The sequence below is a fragment of the Hippopotamus amphibius genome, chromosome 7 (genome assembly GCF_030028045.1).
Source record: "Hippopotamus amphibius kiboko isolate mHipAmp2 chromosome 7, mHipAmp2.hap2, whole genome shotgun sequence".
Lineage (NCBI taxonomy): Eukaryota > Metazoa > Chordata > Mammalia > Artiodactyla > Hippopotamidae > Hippopotamus > Hippopotamus amphibius.
Genome location: NC_080192.1, coordinates 82,030,022 through 82,038,550, shown reverse-complemented (window position 1 = coordinate 82,038,550; position 8,529 = coordinate 82,030,022). Strand labels below are relative to the sequence as shown.

General features: G+C 44.7%; 1 pseudogene; it reads right to left on the bottom strand.

Moving 5' to 3' along the window:
* Nucleotides 1–276: 276 nt before the first annotated feature.
* LOC130857646 (52 kDa repressor of the inhibitor of the protein kinase-like) lies at nucleotides 277–2,392 on the bottom strand (annotated as a pseudogene).
* Nucleotides 2,393–8,529: the final 6,137 nt, after the last annotated feature.

The window sequence follows — 8,529 nt, the reverse complement described above, 5'->3', positions numbered from 1 at the left end:
ACACAGAGTTTCTTTATAGTAACTCTCAGAGGTTAGCTGAGATTCCAGGTTATGGTGTTGAGCTCTGCGAAATTTCCCTGGGAGTTTCATCTGAATATCAAGTTTGGTTGCCAAATTTGTGGCTTCCTCAAACCAAAATTCATGATAAGCTTCGATATTTTCCATCACTTCATTTAGTGAATGCAGCACTGAAGTCAAGCTACTTGCTGCAAAGAATACATCAGAGGTTTGTCCCTGAAGATTTTTCCCAAAGGCTCTTGTAAAAGATAGAACATTTTAAAGAACAGCAATGGTAACAATGAAATCAAAATCTGTTACCGCACTACAGAGTACAAATGCTCGGCCAGCTATACAGTTATTCCATCTAACATTTGTGTCACTATGTATACCATCTAAACATAAAACAAGTGCTTGTAGGAGGTCCATTAAGATTTCAAAAGCATCATGTCTGCCTGTCCACTGAGAATGGCAAATTTCCTTCAGTTCTTTGCCCCTTTCTTCATTGTTCTGAAAGAAGGCAGAAATTGCCAAGCTCTAAAAGCAGTTGCGGTGATCGACGGAAAAAAGAACAAACTTCCTCAATTGTTCCTAATGCAACAGATACTCCCATAACAGGCACTGATTTTGTCAGCCACATAGTTAAGGCACAGGAAGAACAGAGTGTGTAGATAGCTTGGGGATATTTCTCTAAAAGTCTAGAAGCAACAACTTTCATTTTGGAAGAAAATCCATTGGACATAATGTAAGCCTGGCCACGACAGTAGTCCATGTTTAATCGCCGCTTCTCAGTTATCATAGTGTGAAATTTCACAGCCAAAATTTCTGCATCTGCTTCCTAAGGCAGGAAGCCCACAAATTCCTCTCTCAGGTTATAAGCGTCTTCGACAGACCTCACCAGCACAGGCAGGTGCTCTTCCTCTGCTATGTCCACCACATCGTCAGTGATGATGGGAAAGAAGTGAGAGTTTCTCACTTCTCTGAGGGTTTCTTCCCGAATGCAGCTCTCACAGATCTCTAGCATCTGTTTCTGCTGTGTTTTCGAACAGAACAATGTGCTAACTGCTGTTGTCTCAAAGCGCTTTCTCAGAACCTCTTCACCAGAATTGATCCGGCACTCCAGCAGCGCTTGAAATTTATCAGAGGTAAAGAGACCTTCTGGGATTTCATCAGCTTCATGTCCATCCAGAGGTATGTTCTGTTTTCCCATAAGAATCAAAATTTCAAATAAAGATTTTAAGTATTCTTTGTTTTCCTTCTCTTCAAGGGTTAAAGGTAAAATGTCTCCATCCTGCTCTTCACCGCCTTCGTCTGCACTGGGGTTCTGAGCATCGCTGTTGTTTATTTCCTTATGTTTTGGTTCCTGTTCAGAAGTTTCATCAATTTTTTTTCTGTTTCAGTGTCCCGATTTCATCTTCACTCAATTCTTTTATTCGTTTTCTGTGTCTACTATGCGGATTATTCAAACGGCTGGTAAGATCAAATACTGTTGGTATTGCATTATCTCGAAGAACTGTCCTATAAGAGCTCTCCCAATGACTTCACAAATATCTGCTTCAATTAATTTTGAGAAATAAAATAACCCAATCATTCTTCAGTCTTCTGATGCCTCTGCAAAATGTATAGTTCTACAGATCACAGAAGCCTCAAAGTGTCTGGCACACCATCGATAATGTTTAGTTGATCAAGTGTTTTATCTTTTAAGTCTGCTCTCCTACAATTCTCCACCCGCTTCTGGGCATCTGGCCGGATCCCGCGGGAACTGAAGAAGGCCAGGTCTGACTGCGTGCTCTTCCGCGTGCAGCTGGGGGCCGCGCAGAAGTTCGGCAGCGCTGTCTGCCCGCCGGCCGGCCCAGCCCTCCCCTCCCCGCCTCCTCAGGGCAGCCCGCCCGCCCGTCGGGGCCGGGGAGGGGAGCCGCGCAGGCGCGCCGCGGGGAGGGGCGGGCGGGCGCGAAGCCGCGAGGGGCAAGAGCGGCGCCGGGTCCGGGGTAGGGCGCGCAGGGTTGGGGACGCAGCTCCCCACAGTGCTGTGAGCGGCCGGGCGGGAGGATGTACCGCCGCCCCTGAATACTGTTTTTAACTACAGATTTCCCAGACAGATCTCTCCCTCTTTTCAATTCACTCCGATCATCTTGAAAATTAAAAATAAGTCTGAAAAATATTTGGAAGCAGAAATGGAGCCAGCAGAAGGCTTAAACCTTGCTGGGTGAGCAAATGATTATATTAATATTCACTATCTTGTCCCACCTGCTCGTGTTGCATCTTTTATTTTTGCCTCCCTTTTCTACTGAGCTCCGCCAGGGTGAGAGCAAGAGTCAGAAAGGCCCACCCCTGGTACGACCTTACCGGTACGCAGGTAACACACCGGCTGCTTCTGGGGCTCTTCATCCCTCATCAGAAGTAAGGGTGTGGGAGTAACACACACACACTACTACGTGTAAAACATATAACAGCCAGGACCTACGGTATAGCACAGGGGGTGCTATATTTTGTAATAACCTGTAGTGGACAAGCATATGAAAAAGAATATATAGGACTTCCCTGGTGGTCCGGTAATTAAGACTCTGCACTTCCACTGCAGCGGGTGAGGGTTCGATCCCTGGTCGCAGAAGTTCCATATGCCACGTGGTGCAGCCAAAAGCAAATTACTAAAAAAAAAATTACTGGGGCTTCCTAGGTGGCGCAGTGGTTAAGAATCCGCCTGCCAATGCAGAGGTCACGGGTTGGATCCCAGCTCCAGGAAGATCCCACGTGCCGCGGAGCACACGGACCAACTAAGCCCGTGAGCCAAAAAAAAAATTACCAAAAATTATATATGTACACACATGTATGTATATGTGTATATATGTATATCTGAATCACTTTGATGTGCATCTAACACAACATTGTAAATCAACTATACTTCAGTAAAAAATAAAAAATTCAGGCAAGGGTGTGGAGAAAAGGGAACCTCCTGCACTGTTGGTGGGAATGTAACTTGATACAGCCACTATGGAGAACAGTATGGAGGTTCCTTAAAAAACTAAAAATGGAACTACCATATGACCCAGCAATCCCACTACTGGGCATATACCTGGAGAAAACCATAATTCAAAAAGATACACGTACCCCAATGTTCATTGCAGCACTATTTACAATAGCCAGGACATGGAAGCAACCTAAATGTCCATCGACAGATGAATGGATAAAGAAGATGTGGCACATATATACAATGGAACATTATTTAGCCATAAAAAGGAATGAAATTGAGCTATTCGTAGTGAGGTAGATGGACCTAGAGTCTGTCATAGAGAGTGAAGTAAATCAGAAAGAGGAAAACAAATACTGTATGCTAACACATATACATGGAATGTAGAAAAATGGTACTGATGGACCTAGTGGCAGGGTAGGAATAGAGATGCAGATGTAGAGAGTGGACTTGAGGACACTGGGGCAGGGGGTTTGTGGGGGGGAGGTGGACGTCGTGAGAGGGTAGCATTGACATATACGCACTTCCAAATGTAAAATAAATGGCTAGTGAGGAGCTACTGCACAGCACAGGGAGATCAGCTTGATGCTTTGTGAAGACCTAAAGGGGTGGGATAGGGAGATTGGGAGGGAGGCTCAATAGGGAGGGGATATGGGGATATATGCATACATGTGGCTGATTCACTTTGTTGTACAGCAGAAACTGACACAATACTGTAAAGCAATTATACTCTAATAAAGATAAAAAAAAATTCAGGCAAAAAAAAAAAAGAAGATGTACTTTGATCTCACACGTAGGAGGCACAAACCAAGGCAGAAGGTCAGTCCTGGCCCTCAGCCACCGTGGACCAGAAGGAGGGAAAGAGTATGAGGAGTAGAAGGAGGGGGGAAAGCTGTGATTTAGATCAAACAAAACAAAACACAACCCAGGAGACATCCCACTGGCACTGGATCTTCCCTAAACTGGCAGCAAAGGGGGCTCAGGGGAGTTTTGAAGCCTGAATGCTGTGACCCCAGCCTATTTATAACTTGGAGGGGGTGTCCCTGCCTCAGTCTGTTCACATGGGGCCTGCGGAGGGTGGCGTTCCAGGAGGTGGCTCCTGCAGGGAGGCAGCGGTCCAGCGATGAGGACCTAGGGAGAGCCGGGGGAGAAAGCTGCCATTCATTCATTCATTCCCTCATGCACAGGTGCTATGGGCAGCCTACTGTGCCAGGTGCAGGAATAGGATAGAGCGAAGGCCGCCCGGCTTTCCACGTCCAGAGAACTTGCCTGGCAGTGACGGACATATGAGGAAGGTTAATTAAAATCCATACACTGCACGTGTTGTGAGTTCTGCAGAGGAACTCGACAGGAGCTCTCAGGGAGCTGAGTGGATGGGGCAGTGTCTTAGGGAAGGTGGTTGAGGAAAACCCTCCTGAGGAGGGACCACGTGAAGTGAGGGAGGAGACAAGCTTCAGGAGCCCCATGGTTTTCAGGGATGGATGGAGGTGGGCAGGGTGGCACCTTGTAGCCATTGTGAGCTAGGTTGGAGAATGTGGGGTTTTATTTTAAGTGCCATGGGAAATCACTAAAAGGTTTTTTTTTTAAGTTTTATTGGTGTATAGTTGACTTACAATGTTGTGTTAATGTCAGGTGTACAGCAGAATGATTCAGTTATACACATACATATATTCATTTTTTTCAGATTCTTTTCTTATATCGGTTATCACAGAATACTGAGTAGAGTTTCCCGTGCTGCATAGTAGGTCCTTGCTGGTTATCCATCTCATATGTAGTGTGTAGATGTTAACCCCAAGCTCCTGATTTATCCTTCCTCCCATGTTTCCTCTTTGGTAACCATAAGCTTGTTTTTGATATCTGTAGGTCTGTTTCTCTTTTGCTCATAAGTTCGTTTCATTTTTTAAAATTTGATACCACATATAAGTGATATCATAGAGTATTTGTCTTTCTCTTTCTGACTTACTTCCCTTAGTATGATAATCTCTAGCTCCATCCATGTTGCTGCAAATGGCATTGTTTCATTTTTTTTTAATGGCTGAATAATATTCCATTGTATATATGTACCACCTCTTCTTTATCCACTCATCTGTCAGTGGACATTTTGTTTGCTTCCATTTCCTGGATATTGTAAATAGTGCTGCAGTGAACATTAGAGTGCATGTATCTTGTTGAGGTAGAGTTTTCTCCAGATATATGCCCAGTATTGGGATTCCTGGGTCATATGGTAGTTCTATTTTTAGTTTTTAAAGGAACCTCCGTACTGTTTGCCATAGTGGCTGTACACTAAAGAGTTTTAAACTGGGGAGTAAAATAATTATCCTTTAAGAACATCAGCCTGAATGCCATGTGGAGAATAGAATGGAACTGTCAGACTATTGCGGTTTCTAGATAAGATAGGAAGGCAGTTTAGACACAAAGGCGGCAATGCGGATAGGGAGGAGTGGATGGATGGGAGGCGTGTTTTGGCAGCAGAATCAACAGGACCTACTGAGAGACGGGATGCGGTGAGGGAGGGCGAGAGAGTGGTGAGGAAGACACTCAGATTTCTTCAGAACTGTGGGGTCCTTCACGAAAGCCAGGTCAGGTGGGATAATCTTATGATGCCTACAAACATCCAAATGGAAATGTCAAGTAGGCAGCTGGATACGTGAGCCTGGAGCACGGAGGAGAGTTCTGGAGGTTGCAGCACAGAGATGTAACCATGTGAGAGCACAGTGCTCATGGATGAGAGCGTGTGGCCGAGGATGGGAGAGATCTCGGAACCAAGGCCGGAGCCTCTGATGTTGGAGATTGTACAGAGGAGAAAGGGATGACAGTGGTGAGTTTAGTCCACATATCAGTCAGAATCCTGTAGGATGGCATGTTCAGGGCTGGGAAATGAAGGGATTCTTTACAAAGATGTGGGGAGCCATTGCTGTGTGTGTGTGTGTGTGTGTGTGTGTGAGATAGGGTGGGTGGGCTCATGGAAAGCATGAGTGAGAGTGGCTGAATGGAGTGAGCTATCTGACGGGAATTGTGGCCATTTGTGGGAGACACTGGCTTAGCCGGGAAGATGTTCCTTCACCCTCCGCCCTCCCTCTGCCTTCAGGCCGCAGTCCTCTACTGGCTGAGCGCACAGAAGCCAGAGGGTGATGGAGCCAGAGATGCAGTACATAGAGGTCAGCCTCCCTGGTCACCGGGCAAGTTGAAGGCTGAGGATCTGGAGGGATGAATGGAAGTTTCCCAGCCCAGCCCGTGCCAGATACTGTCACATCTGCAGGCTGATCCCGTGTGTATTCTTTACCATAAAGGCTTGGGGTCAAAAACACTACCTGCTCTTCTCAAGGCCCAGGACCTCGAGGATGACAGAAAGGCACCTGTAGGGCTGAGGTCTGTGCCTGCAAAGGCAGTCCTCTGGCAAGCGGGCAAGGGGGAAGAAAGAGGGTGTGGGGACTCAGATTCCAAGACACTTAAGAGACACATCAGCTAATTGCAAATTGGACCTTATTTCCATCCTGACTTAAACTGAGTTTTAATAAAAACTATGAGACCATGTGGAAACTTTTAATGATGCTTGGGAATTGGATAGTATAAAGGAATTTACGTTAACTTTGCTGCATGTATTAATAGTCATTATCTTCTAGGAATATATTTTGAAATATTTGTGGACAAAATATATAATGTACAGCATTTGATTTCAAATAATCCAGTGTGTTGAGGGCTGACAAGTGATTTTTTAAATTAATTAATTAATTAAATTTATTTATTGGATGCATTGGGTCTTCGTTGCTGCACACGGGCTTTCTCTATTTGCTGTGAGCGGGGGCTACTCTTCATCGTGGTGTGCAGGCTCCTCATTGTAGTGGCTTCTCTTGTTGTGGAGTACGGGTCCTAGGTGCGTGGGCTTCAATAGTTGCGGCACACGGGCTCAATAGTTGTGGCTCCTCATGGGCTTAGTTGCTCCATGGCATGTGGAATCTTCCCAGAGCAGGGCTCGAACCCGTGTCCCCTGCATTGGCAGGTAGATTCTTAACCACTGCGCCACCTAGGAAGTCCTTACGTGATTTTTGCCCTTGTGTAGACAATCACTGAAGCTGGGTGACGGGTACAGGGGGCTCATCACATTTCTTTTTCCACTTTTGTATATATTTGACTATTTCCATGATAAAAACTTATACTTAAAAGAGAAAAGAAATCTTCTCCTACAAATATTCTTCTATCTGCTGTCAGCAGGGCAGATGTGTTGCAAGTATCTTTTTTTTTTCTTAATAGCATCTGCAGGTCTAAGTTTATGAATTGGCTGGCCTGGAAAAGGTGCAGTTCTTTTAATAATGCTTTCTTTGTAGGGATTACTTGATTGGTGTGTAGATTTCATCATTTTTACCCCTCCCTGTATTCATAGATTCTCTCATTTGTTAAATAAACATCTATGGAGCCTCTCATATGTTCCAGTTAAGTACTTACCTCTGGGAACACAGGAGTGAGGAAACAGGCAAGGGCTGAGCCCTCTTAAAATCTGCAGCCCAAACCCAAAGCAATAGGCGAATGAGGAGGGCACCGCATGGACGAGTGAGGAGGGCACCGCAGGGTCAGAGTGGTATTGAGACGTTCAGGCTCCATCACTCTGCTGAAACAGGTCTAAGATGTCTCTTCTTACCCAGAACTCAGTCTCAACTCAAATACCGGGTAGAAATGGACCATCAGACCTGAGCTTGCCAAAGTCGCATATCCAACAACGATCGGACAGTGGAGAGTATAAAACAGTCCTTTTACAGTTTGTCCTGAAACCGATGTTTTCCTGCTCATTTCCCCTCACCAGACGCTGAAGGTTAACTCCTATCACATAAGAAAAGTTGTATCTTTTGCTAAAAGTTTTATCACATGCTAATGTGCCAGGTAGTTTTGACAATCTGATCCCAGTGAGGCTGGAAATTCAATTACTGGTTGTATCTTGTGGAAAGAGAACAGAACTGGTGTCCAAATCTTTCTGTTGAGAAACAAAATACAGGGAAAATCAAAATGCATTATGTATTTAAAATGGATAACCAACAAGGACCTACTGTATAGTGCAGGGAACTCTGCTCAATATTATGTAACAACCTAAATGGGAAAAGAATTTGAAAAACAATAGATAAATGTGTATGTATAACTGAATCACTTTGCTGCACACCTGAAACTAACATTGTTAATCAACTATTCTCCCATGTAACATAAAAAGTCTAAAAAAATCCCACCATACTCTACAGCCCCACATATTGCTGTAGAATAAGTTTTATACTTATGACAATGGATAGATTCATTAAGGTTCTGTATCCAGTGTCACACACATATTCAAGCCTTTGCTACCGGATTAAGCACCTTTTTTTCCCTTTAGACTAGAGACTATAGTTTTTTTCTTGAGTACATAACTTTCTCTCTGCTCTCTTTTTCTCTCCACCTGGCCATCTCTCTCCGTGCGGAGCCATCTGTCAGGATATTTCGGTAGGAAACCCTTGCGAATTTGGAAGACAAGGGTATTCAGATACAGGAAGCACAGGAGAGAAAGGGGTTGGGGTGATGAAATTGAAGGGAGTCTGTCAACAGCA